General features: G+C 42.9%; 1 protein-coding gene across 1 annotated transcript in view; it reads left to right on the top strand.

Annotated features, from left to right (window-relative positions):
* Positions 1-485: 485 nt before the first annotated feature.
* The window catches only part of LOC121861060, a 107,631-nt gene continuing 95,345 nt past the window's right edge, over positions 486-12,771 (top strand). The window contains exon 1 of the mRNA XM_042358589.1: positions 486-691. The gene's annotated coding sequence lies outside the window, so the exon portion shown is untranslated. The remainder of the gene's footprint in view (positions 692-12,771) is intronic.

The raw sequence follows: 12,771 nt of genomic DNA, 5'->3' as shown, positions 1-12,771 counted from the left end.
TACTGAGAGCAGATATACAGTGGTAGACAGCAAGTCGGTTTAACAGGGATGATCTCTGGGGGTTTTTCGCTTATTTTCAATGGGATCCTTAACTAAATTCCTTCAAACCCAGTGAGGTAACCATTCAATAGTAACACATTTACAAAGGGTCAGTCTTCTAGTTTTGTATTTCCATGAATCATTGCGGAAGTCAATTGGCGTCACCACATCCTCGCAAAAAAACGGCAGTGTTTACACTTCGAGCTGAGAGTCAGCCAATGAAAATCAGGTACTGGTGGGCAAACAGCTGAGCTTACCCAATCAAAACTGAGGAGATGGTGGGCGACCCACGTAACCCCACCCTTCCCCTCCCGTCCCCTCCTCCCGCCATCCTCATCTTCCAGGCCCTGAGTCCCCCACTCCCGCCATCCCTCCCCCCTCCTCTCCCGCCAACTGTTTGAATACACCAACGTTCCTCGTCCTGGCCAGACTAGTTGCTGGCAAGACCTTGGTCGAGTGGGAGTGTGCATCAGCCCACCTCTTGAGACGCGAACTGACGCACTGATTATTCTTATTTCTCCCCTTTATTATACTCGCAGTGCAATAAGTGTGGGTTAAAAGTGAAAGTGGGTGTAAGTGATAGCGCTCAGCCGAGGGATTCAGACTTTATTGTGGACTGACAGTTTTAAGTTTCGTCAACCAGCAGCTGAAGGTGAGTTTTTTCCTTATACTATCTGTAGTTCCTTTTCTCAGAAGCGTCATTATCACCTCATTCGACGAGCTTTGGTGTATCATGTAATAACACAGTAATGGCTGCGTTGGAGAACGTCACGTATTCCAGTTGTGTGTAGAGATAGAAACTGTGGGTAATGAACTGTTGCAGGACCTGCAGAGGGATCTGGTGGGTGTGTAGGCTAGGAGGATGACTTGCCTGCTCACACTATCCCCCATCGCCTTCCACTTACATATTATGAAACTGGTTCGGACGCTTAAGGTAAAATAGTGTTCCGTGCGATAACCCTTTATTTCTCTCGTCTCAGATGACCCAACAGTAGTCGCCGCTTCATCACGTTAACTGTCTAAATTTGCTGGGTTTTGTCCACATCATCGATAGAATTAAAAACTCAAACTATAACTTTATACATACTGCTGGAGAAAGATTTCTGTAACTCAAACGAGAGATTTCGTTGAAGTTTTCGAATTGTTTTCATGCACAGTATTATCCATGCAAGGTGACCTTGTAGTGACCATTATTCACTGTCGAGTTTATTACTCACAAGCTATTCCTGTAACTCGCCCATGCAGGGTTCTGATCATATCTTTGAGTCCGATATTTTGGTACTGTAGAGGTAATGGGTTGTGTATGTTTGTTTGTTTGGTTGTGTACTGTACTAAGGAAATGACAATACCCGTATGTCCAGAGTCGGACGATTAGATATACAGTACAGGCTAATCATTGTACACCAGATATATATATATATATATATATATATATATATATATATATATATATATATATATATATATATATATATATATATATATATATATATATATATATATATATGTATATATATATATATATATATTATAATCTGCGGAATCAGACGTAAGTACTGTATGAATGTTTACTTTTTGTATTAAGTAACAAACGAAGATAAGGTTTTGCTGGATGCTAACCCAGTCAGCCCTACTTAACCTGGTATGCCCTTATGGGTTTGGTCTGAGTATTTGGGTTTTATTCCAACAATAAACTTTGTCGGTTTATGTAGAATCGGTTAAAGGGACTGATTTTGTACAGGATTTGTGGATTTTCTCTGCTGCTTTCATGTCCAGGTATAGTACGTCCGGGTTATGTTCAATAGTAGTTCTTTATTTCCTGGTTTATCACAGCTTACTCTTGATTTGCGTTGTGTATAGAGTGACATGTGAGAGGTTTGGAAACGTGAAGATTAGGCATCCCAACTTACTTCACCTGTGGGATTAGGTTAGTTACAGATAGGGTGTTTAATCGGGTAATTTAAGCTGGGGTGTCTAAGCTTCACGTGACTCAAAGGGTTCTGTATTCCTGGCTGTATCATATTGCATGTCTGAGTTAGATATGCAACCTCAATAATGGTCACAGGAAATACTTAGTCGACAAACACAGGTTACGTGTTGAAATAGATATTGCTATGATCTCGAATGTATTGGGGAGAGGAACTATTAGAATCCGCGGTGGTGAATATTATCAAGTGTTAATGCTCAGGTGATGGGGAGGATGTGTAGTGTGTTGGTGATGGTGAGAGGTAAGGAACATGAGGCGGAACTTGGTAGTAAGAGTGGGTGGGGGAGGGGGGTGGGGGTGATGAGTGGACGGTTTCCAGCTGTCGTTCCCTCACTCGTGTCGTGTGTCGGCAGCTAAATGTTTCCATCCTTCATCAACACCATCAACAGTCCCTCCTGACGGTGTTGTCGCTTGGGTGTTCCTCGGCGTCATTCTCGCTGGTGCTACAGTTTTTGTTTCCACCTCTCCTTATATGGTGGTTGTAACTTCTTTCTGAATGTTGCCCACAGAATCATTATTTTTTTTTCATTCGTTTCTGTTACCAGAGATTTTATGATTACCGTCATAGTTGGCGAGGTTGTCTATGGTTAGTGAGTGAAATATATGTCCAACACAGCTAATGGCTTGTTTAAATTCTAACGTAACACCATATTGTACAATTAAGAAGTTGTCGTGAGCATCTGAGTTATCGTCATTAACATTAGTAAATATATAAACAGGCTCTATTTATTTACTAAAAAGTTAATGATACTAGACTTAGAGTTAAGTAATGTACAGAAGATTTTGTCATTCAAGGTTAACTAAATAGTCTTGACATGGTGCTTATTATTGTCTTAGATCACATGCAGCATGATTATTTAACTTGTAGTCGTATCATTATCCCTTCTGGTCTATGAATCGTATAAATTAGCTGTCGATAGATTTATACTGTTTTTGGTTAAGTAGTTGATGTGAAGTAAGATATCTGGTGATTTCTATTTTCAACCACCAAGTTTTTGATTCAGTAGTGTAAGTAAATGTTTAGACTTTAGCTGAAGAAATATCCTCCTGGTCTTTTGTCGTGTAACTGTCTCAAACAGCGTGACACTCAAAATCGCCAGATGAAAATATTATATACAGTACCAGATGTTAGATGACAGAGTAGTGTGTGTTGGCTCATTGTTTCCTGTAGGCTTCATGTGCCTGACGTGTACAGTTGCTGAGTAGACTTCCCTATTAAAGGTACAGTCTGTGCACTTTTGATACTGTTTTAGGATTTATTTATGTTTTACCTTAAAGTCAAACAGGGATTCCAGGGATATTCATTGTACGAACCTTTTTTAATCCTCGCCTTGGTGTTGGGGTGTGGTAGGAAACAGCCGTTGTTACATGTAACGTTGAAATTTAAAAATCTTGAACGTAAAACTCATTGAATGTTATATACAGTATTCACCTACAGTATATGGTAAAAGTTGGTAATTTTCATTTGACGTTTTATGATTAAATGTGTAGACACGGGGGGTCAACAGGGAGGATGGGGGTCCTCATTTCTGAACCAGGGAAAGGGAACGGAAGTGTTTTGTCAACTCCACAGACCCACATCTGGCGGAGGCCTGTTAGTTCTTACAATTTATAACAAGACACTACTACATGTTCAACACGTTCGTTGACAACATACTTTTAATACAAAATTAACAAGGGCAGTTTTATTTTATGCTGAAAGGAGATCTCTGTACACCTTGATCCGTCCCAAACACAGGCGAGTGTCGGTAGACCAGAAAGTTAGCCTTCGAGAATGTGTTCTAAAGCAGACCAGCTCCTACATAACCCTCCAGCATCCTCGGGTAATTTTTATTTTCTTGCGAGTTAAAACTGTTAGTGACAGTTATTGCACCTGGGGGGTAATACATGTCACGCACACACCCCGGGGATTTATGAAACGGCTGTAGAAAGGAAGGCCGGAGTATTGTGGCTGACATAACACGTACTAACTGCAGTTAAGGTCACTATAGTAGTGGTAACAGCGGCAGTGGTCTCAAAATAGAAGAATGGCGAGTTTCAACAACAGGTTGTAGGTGGCCGCAAGGCAGACGGCAGAAGCAAAAGCATAAGTGGTAGCAGCAACCGAGAGCAAAAACAATGCTATGCATCAGCGGCTGGCAACATTATAAGCAGGGGGTAGAAACAGCAGAAACAGTAATATAAATGGGTGGTAGTAACAGGATAGCAGAAGTAGAATGTGGAGGAGGAAGCAGTGGCGGGACAACCCATCACGTAGATTGCCGCCAATTCTATGGGGGCGAGTGGCCGGGCCTGTGGTGATGGTGGTGCCTCCTCCTGCCCCTGGGACCGGTTCCTGGGTGGGTAGCGGTGTTGCACCTTCGCATGCCTCCTCTCACACACCTTCCTTCCTTTATACCACTCAAACTCCTCCGAGCTTCACTGTCATATCCCCACCCTCGTCCTTGACTCCTCCACACATCGGCATTATTCCATAACTATCTCTTGCTCGTAAACATATTAATATCTTGTATACAGGTCTTTCTTTTCATGCTCGTTGCCATATTCTAGATTTAAAATTGATTTCTTGTTGTATAGTATCTATCTCATGTGGACGTAAATAGTGGGATTTTATTTCGGGATGGTGTTGTGGTGGGTGGGAGTGTAGGCAAGACGTCGCCTGCGGAGAGTGTTTATGTTGAGAGGAGGAAGTGACCGGCACAGAGGTGGTTTGGCGCGGTCTCTGTGGTGAAGAGTTATGGGTTCAAGGGCATCATCTCCTTGTCCTCCCGCACCCACCGATGCCAATCTTTCTCTCCTAGCACTCTGTCGCCCTCTCATTTATTTGTATTTCACACCAGTACTGTTTCGTGGCCAAAAAACCCTGTTTCATTGTTTTTATTCCTCCTGCAGAGATAAGTTTTAGTCGTTAGTATCTCCTTCCCTCTTTCGACACGTAGTAACAACTATTTGCTCGGGCTATCGTTAGCTAAATTGGCTTGTTTGCCATTGTTTGTATTCCGGCATTGTCTGTACACATACGCTAAACCAATGTGAAGTTGTATGAATAATTTACAAAACATTTGTCAGTCCATTTTTCTATCCAATCACGTACATATCCAACTATCCATACACGTGAGCGGTTTGTTTGTTTACCGGCCTCACCAGAGGTCAAGGCGGGCCTGGGAGGCATGAGGGACGGCGGTAGTTAATGAGGGTGGGGGAGTCACGGGGGTGGGTGCTGGTCTCAACCCCCCACCTCCCACGACACCGGTGCCTCGGTGTTTGAATGGTCGACGGCAGTTGATGCGTTTAACGTATGTCGGATAGAAATCAGAATTGATCACAGCTCTTTGGAAATGAGACCGAACGTGCTTGGTAGTGTAAAGGCCTCCTGTTATTGTAGTTATAATAGTATAAATCCATTTACCTTGTATATATTGCAGTGTTCAAAGGCTGGTGAAATCTGCGTCTTATTGGAGGCGTCATTGAGATGATGACGTGTTGTTCCTGTAATACTGTACCTCTATTACACAGTGAGTCACATGTAGGGGGTTGACGAGTGGAATATAGATCTAACCCCTGATGGCCACAAATGGACATGGTCTCTGCTGTAGAACCTCTTGAGCTTGCCTTCCACCACTGTAACCTATTGTTCAATTCTTCTCTATCATTATTTATCCTCACACCTCATATCCTGACACTACCCTCACCTACCATCACCTTCTGACACCCACTTCCACCATCACCCACATATTCTCCTGACACCATCCACTTTTCTCATCACCGCTCGTTCTCTCCTGACACCATCACTTATGACCAGACACCAACCACTTCTCTCATCGTCCCTTATCCCCTCCCCTGATACCAGCCACAAACACCAACCACCCTAGGGTAACTCACTGCAGTACGTAGCCATTCTTACCCCATCACTGCTAACCTTACCTTACCCTACCTCACCTTACCTCCATAGTCTTGCTGCCGGTAAACTTAAATACGTGGTTTCCAATTGTCAAAAATAATCTCTCCTCCGCGTTAGCTTTCCATAAGGGGTTGTGTTATAGGTTTTCGAGGGGGGAATATTAACCAGAGTTTGGCTGAAGTGTGTGTGTGTGTGGAGGAAGGGGGAAGGATAAAGTCGTACTGTCTGTTTTGGAGTAGGCTTTAATAAGGTAGAATTGGCAAAGACAGCTGGATAAAAGTTGAGTGATGGACAATGGTCATCAACCTTCAGTCCAACTTGAGGATGGAATCTTGATTGTGTTACGTAGTATTAAGCGATATGATCTCGACCATTCCTAGTATTCCTTTGTGTTTGTAGCTTAAAGTACATCGATAGGATTTATTTATTTATTATTATCATTGTTTAATGGTGGTAAGAACATATACTGTACCAGTTGTGTGATATGATTACTTTGGAGAAAACTCACCCTTACGTTTTCTTTCATGACGTTTGACGAGTAACAAGAAGCGCTGTAGTCAGGAAGGATAAACGGGCTTAATATTAAGATTATTAGATGCTAATTAACATGATTTTGTGAATTGATATTTGAGCCTCAACCTGATGTGATATGGTTGTGTATGAGGGTGGAAGAGGTTAACACGACCATGGCATTACTTAAAGCTTAAAATACCATCTGGGTTTTAAAGTAAGTACTGTAGTGTGGAAAATCACACGTACTTAGTAAGGCTCAGTAGACACTTTAAACACCTCGCACTTATTTGCTCCAACAGCTTGATTATATTTTTGATAGTGTGAGTAAATAAAAGTTTTAAATCACTAATGGTAAAATACTCAAGAGGCACGCAATGCATTCCAGTGACCTTATTTAGCAAGTTATTTTTTTTAGAGGAACATCAATGCAGTAGTGAACACTTCCGTCCCTTACTGATCCATTACCTAATGTTTAGTTTAGGATAGGAGAAAGTGGTACTGTATATACCTCCAAGCCACACCCCTGACTTACCTGCAACACTGAATGTCATTACATAACCCTCATGGAATCCCTTGCATAATATTAGGATACGTGGAACTGCAATCCTACTTAAGTACCTTTTAGAAATACACCAGATGCAGTCATGGGCTCCTAGTTGTCTTACCTTGGTGTGTATTTTAGGATAGGAGAAGTCATGTCCCAGCGCTATTCCTCTGGTTAAGTAGCGATATTAAATGCAGTTATTGAACCCCCGTGACGAGCCTTGCTTAATGAACACCTAACGGGGAGTGGAGGGGGGGGGGAGGTGTTGCAGTCCACCTGCCGTGAAAGTGGAAGTGGTTTGACCCTGGTGGTGGTGTGGAAGTGTGTGGTGACTGGCCGCTCCTGCCACCTGACACACACAGCCATGACGTGTCTCATGCAAACTTTGGATATCCTCAAATTATTCACTGAAATGTTGTCTGCTTGTTGTGTGATTTTGACACCTAATGTTAATCTATTTCTTAGAAAAAAAGTGAAAAAAAAACTTTTTAGGTTACTATTGAAATAATTACAATATAAAAGGAAGCCATTGTGGGTCGTAAACCGTAGGATACAATTCAGAAGTTCCGAGGTTAACATATTTTTCTTTTATCATAAGAGTTAGGTCAATACTCCTTCTGTATATAAAAAGTTGTTTTAACCATAACAAGACTGGGTTCGGTGCTCACTATTTTTAACCTGATGTAAAAGTTAGTACAGTATATTTATAGATAATGTAGTCATAAAACTCGGCACTCTGTACTCAAGCTATTTCCCGTTTAACAGCAGGTGAGGGTCACAAAAATGTTGGACTCTTCAACTTTTGTACACCCATCAACATGTTCCATCCACATTTACCTACAGGTCTCGGTTATTTATACGTACAGGTCTCGTCCATTTTACGTACACGTTTCGTCCATTTTTACGTACACGTTTCACGCCTATGTACACCTCCCGCTTACAATTAAAACTGTTCATGCCCGTCTCAGCTGTGTACGCGACAACTTCCGGATATTTGCTTACACCTCTCATATAAACACACATACAGTACTTGCCAACATAATTGCTGAGATAAGGGTTCAATTCTGATGGGCCCCTGTCCTAATAGGCCCCAACCCAACCTGACCTAACACAGGTTTGATCGAATAGTTAGGTTAGGTTGGACCCCGTCATAACTGGGCCCTAATCCTAATGGTGAGGTTAGGTTAAAGCCTTATCTGACTTGTCACTTTAACCTCCTACTCCCACCCTTCAGCCATTCTCTGTTATCAGTGTATGGTGACAGATGGTGGGCCTTAAGACTCGACCCACCTGGCACCTGGTCGTCAGGGAGGTGGTTGTGGGTGATGGATATGGTCACCTCAAGCGGCCGTGGATGTGGGAACTCACTGGGGGTAAATCGTGTGTATTGTGTGGTCGGACTTCTGGTAAGATTATGGAGAATTGAAAGGCAAAGATCAAGTTTTGTTAATGTAGAGTGAATTATTGAGTAATTTTTTTTGTATATTATTGATCGTTGTGTTGGAAATTCTCTAAAAAATGGTAAATATAAACAAATGATGATGTCTATAATGGACTCCTTATAATAGCTATACATTATATTGTAAAGTTGTATTATCATAGTCGCGTGTTAGGGCAATGTCGTATTTATCTCACTTATGGCCATTTAAGATAGGACTCATTAACAGGGACATGATTAACAAGCACGTAGTTAGCAGGTAGAAACTCCGACTTCGTGTATGTGTTTTTACCCTCGTTTGTGTATCCAGATGTTCACGTTCTCTCCATACATGTGTGTGTGTGTGGTCACTGTTCACATGGCCGCCGGGGCAGCACTAAGCCTCGGTCGCCACGCCTCACAATATTAATCGCCAACACAGCGGGGCGGCTAGGTGCTGGGAGTTCGTTGTGGCTGCGGGCTGGACTGTAGGGATGAGGGGGGGGAGGTAGTGGATGCGGGCTGGACTAGACCAGCATCCGCCAGTAGGATCGGCGGAATATGAAATAAGGCCCTCAAAACACCCATATATGGGACAGGGTAGGATGTCTAGTGCCTGTACCGACAAACAATAACTAACCCATGACACAACCCGAACACACTATTAGCTTAGCTAGGCGATCAGCCCGCCCTCTCTTACCACCTCCTAAATTTCTTCAATTTCCGAACTTTAACTTCCTTCCCCCACCTCTAATCTTCCTTCACCCCTCCTTTCCCTACAAAAAAAAAACCTGGGTGACTGGGAGAGGGGGAGGTGGATGAATAGAGGGAAAGGGGGGCGGGGCAGGTGATAGAGTGGAGAGTGATTGGTTACATGATCGAATTTAACCTAAGCTAGCATGACAGGACTAAACGATGCTGGAGCTGGTGGTGGAATATGCAATAATAATAGTAATGCCTGTAGCTTGATAACAGTAACAGCCCCTTGATCAGTTATTGATAATTCGAGTCTAACGTAACTGTGTGTCGAGCTTCTTGTGGTATTAGAAAACTGGGAAATAATTCGTTAGGTCATAGACTTGTGCGTTGATGAGCTCTTACGGTACATGGTGGAGGACGGACTCTACCAGGTGTGTGTGTGTGTGTGTGTGTAGCTGTCAGTGGTGTGAAGAGACATACATCAATGTCAGTGACACCAGTTTGACCACACATACTGGTTTCTGCCGGTATCATACCCTGAAACTCCGTGTGTGACTACATTTGAGTTTGATTTCTGGACTTGCTAATACTCCCCATCCCAACTCGTACAGGGAGATCTCGCTTACACACACACACACATACACACACACACACACACACACACAGTCTGACTACCACCAAACTACCTGAGTGGTTAGTATTCTTGCAAACTGGCTTATTAATTTTAACTCGGCTGGTGATGTGTTTTCTGGGTGAATATGTCCGCTCTTGAGAAGCGTTTTAGCTCCACAGCTTAACACGTAGAAGAGATTGTTTCGATCTCAACAAATTGACACTGTTCTGGGTATACTTTCTTTATCATTAATTTATTGCATTCTTCCCTGCTTCTTGTTTCGTACTATTTATCTGTATATCTATCTATTATCTTCTAGGTTCGCCGTTATTCCTTGTTGCTTGATGTGATTTGACTAAGGGGAAGTTGTTGTGTCCTGGAAGTAAAGAGTTCTACAATATATTCGAGTATATTTCCCATTTAAGTTCGGTCAAGACGCCAATCACCTCCATGCACTACAATGTTTCCGGGGAATTAATGCAAGCAATTACTGTCGGAACCAAAGTTGGATTTTTACCAGGAACAGACCATTGAGCGCTTTAAACTTTGGTCCGTTTTTGCTAATTCATAAGTTAGTGATAGTTTGGTTTAATTCGCCGGTCTCGATAATATAACTGGAACACTGAACATAGCGTCATTTATCTTTTTTGTAGTTTAAGTGACATATTACTACAACGAAGTTAAAACTATACAAATACTCGGATATGTTCTGATTTCATTTCAGTGTCCCCGAGTCAGCCATATTGGAGGTAGTGTCTCCTGGTGAGCGTTGTCTCCTCATCTGTGTTTTACCATAAACGCACTGGGGGCGTCATTACTATGCAACTCATTACATTGTCGGTGTGTACTGCTTGTGGGTGGCCGATAAGGTGGAGGTGGATGGAGACGGTGAACAGTGGGTGGTTGGGCGGTGTGTGAAGACAACGAACAGTGGGTGGGAAGGTGGGTGGCAGGGTGACTTGACTGAGAATATCTGGAATTGTTAAAACTTAGATCCTGTGGCCAACCCTCCTCCATACTTATCTTTTACATATATATTCCATGTGTTAATGTTACTTCGGCCTTTTTTTGCCATGTTAATACCGAGTGTATCCGTGTACCTCCCCCGTTGGCCACCACCGTTATGTTTGCCATTCTTTAGATTACTGTACTGTAGAATAGCTATTTTGGTAGTCCTCTGTCGTCCATGCAGGGAACGTGGCCGGTCGTACGTATTTGGGCTTGGATATTGTTAGCCTTGATGCTCCTACAGTTGGTGTCCGCCCGTCTTCCAAGCGGTCCTGAAGGATGGATCAGCGACTAGTAACTCATTACCTTAAAATGTCTTCTGTATGTGACCTGTAGCTTGTTACTTTGTTGATAGTTTTACTTCACTATAGTTAATGACACGGGTATGCAGTCTGCCATAGGCCTAAGCAGCATATCTGATTCGATATTTCATTTTTTATGTTCGTAGTAATGGAAAGTGGGAACTAAATTATTAGAAATAGACGTTGGTAAGGGTGGCTCCGTTAACCTGACAGGACAGTCGGGGTGTGATTGAAGCACAGAAGGGCTGCGACAGAATCTCTTGTATACGGTCACTTCGAGGTTGAAGTGTGCATACACATCAGCATAGGTGTTCAGGATCTTCTGTAGGTCATGTCCACTGTGAGCGACGGGGGTGAGATCGTTTACATACCGATGTTCAGTAATGGAAACGGCCGACACCTTTGTCTTTGTCTCGTTCTAAAAAGTCCCTTCATCCGGTATTGGATGGTCACCCCGCCGGATAGATTAACGCTGGCGCGGGCAGGGAGGGTTGGTTACAGTGAACTCCTTTTGTCAAGTGTTTTCTAAACCAGTGATCAATGTAATCGTATTAATATTACTAAGCAATAAGAATAGCTCAATATAATGTATACCTCACTGGCACATGCCTCTAGCCCAACACCGCCCACTCACCCCATCACCAACACCCAAAACTCACCTACCCCCTCTCCCCCCCCACACCTAGCTAACCCATCACTACCAACCACATCCTACTCACCACCAACACCCACTCGCCCACCACTCCGCTCGTAGCTTAGCTTAACCCAGTACCTATACGTGTGTGTCAAGACAACCGCACTGCCACTCCCACTCTCTCCTTGAGACAGTTGTCGAATAGTCTCCCTCACCAGCCAGTGCGTCGAACCCCAACACAGTGCATTACCCGCGATGTTTAAAACCATCCTGTGGAATGAATATAAATGATCCCCCCCTCCACCCCTCCCCTTGTCGTATAGTGGAGTGCCGCGTGTGCCTGCATGTGTATTAACTCTTGTCATATGTGTATTTCCATGATTCAAGTCGGGTTCTTCTCTTAATGAATGTGGGTAGTATGCTTACAAAGTGCTCTCTTGGACTAGCTAGCTAAGGGTTTAATTTGTCTCGGGGCATCGTAAAGCTCTCGGGGGTTCATCGTCGCCAAATTTATGGAATTCATTAGGATTCGTCTGTGCCTGCTTATGGAATTGACTATCCTTGTCTGTCTCTTTTTATCTGTCTGCTTATGAAATTGACTTTCCATGTATCTATCTGTCTCTTTTTATTTCTATTCCTTTTCTATTTTTATGTGAAGGGGACTTAAGGGATACGACCTGGACCTGATGGGGGAGACTGGAGAAGACTCGAGGTGGGGTGGGGGGGAGTTGTGTTCAGTTAATAGCCAAGTTTATGGAATTTATTATCACCATCTTATCTCTCTTGTTTATGGAATTGAATATCCATGTATCTGTCTTACTACTACCTCTCTGGGTGTGGTTCAAGGGGGTACAACAGACACCATGAAAGGAGAGTTAGAATAATGAGTGATGAAAGTCTCGAGTGTATAGGCTGCGATAGGTAAGTGCTAAGACGAGGAGGAATGTACACAGACTTGTTCATACTTCTCAATTTACATGAAGATCTAATATATTTTTTAAAAGGTTTATCGTGTCTCTTGGAAATTGTGTGTGCGTGTGTTTAAATTTTTATTACTCATCAGCCTAAAAGACCAGTTTGTTACAGCTTTCTTGTACTGTCAGGAGCTTGCTCG

The sequence above is a fragment of the Homarus americanus genome, unplaced genomic scaffold (assembly GCF_018991925.1).
Source record: "Homarus americanus isolate GMGI-L3 unplaced genomic scaffold, GMGI_Hamer_2.0 scaffold52806, whole genome shotgun sequence".
In the NCBI taxonomy this organism is placed as follows: Eukaryota; Metazoa; Arthropoda; class Malacostraca; order Decapoda; family Nephropidae; genus Homarus; species Homarus americanus.
Note: the sequence above shows the minus strand (reverse complement) of the source record. Positions and strands in the feature narration are given on the sequence as shown.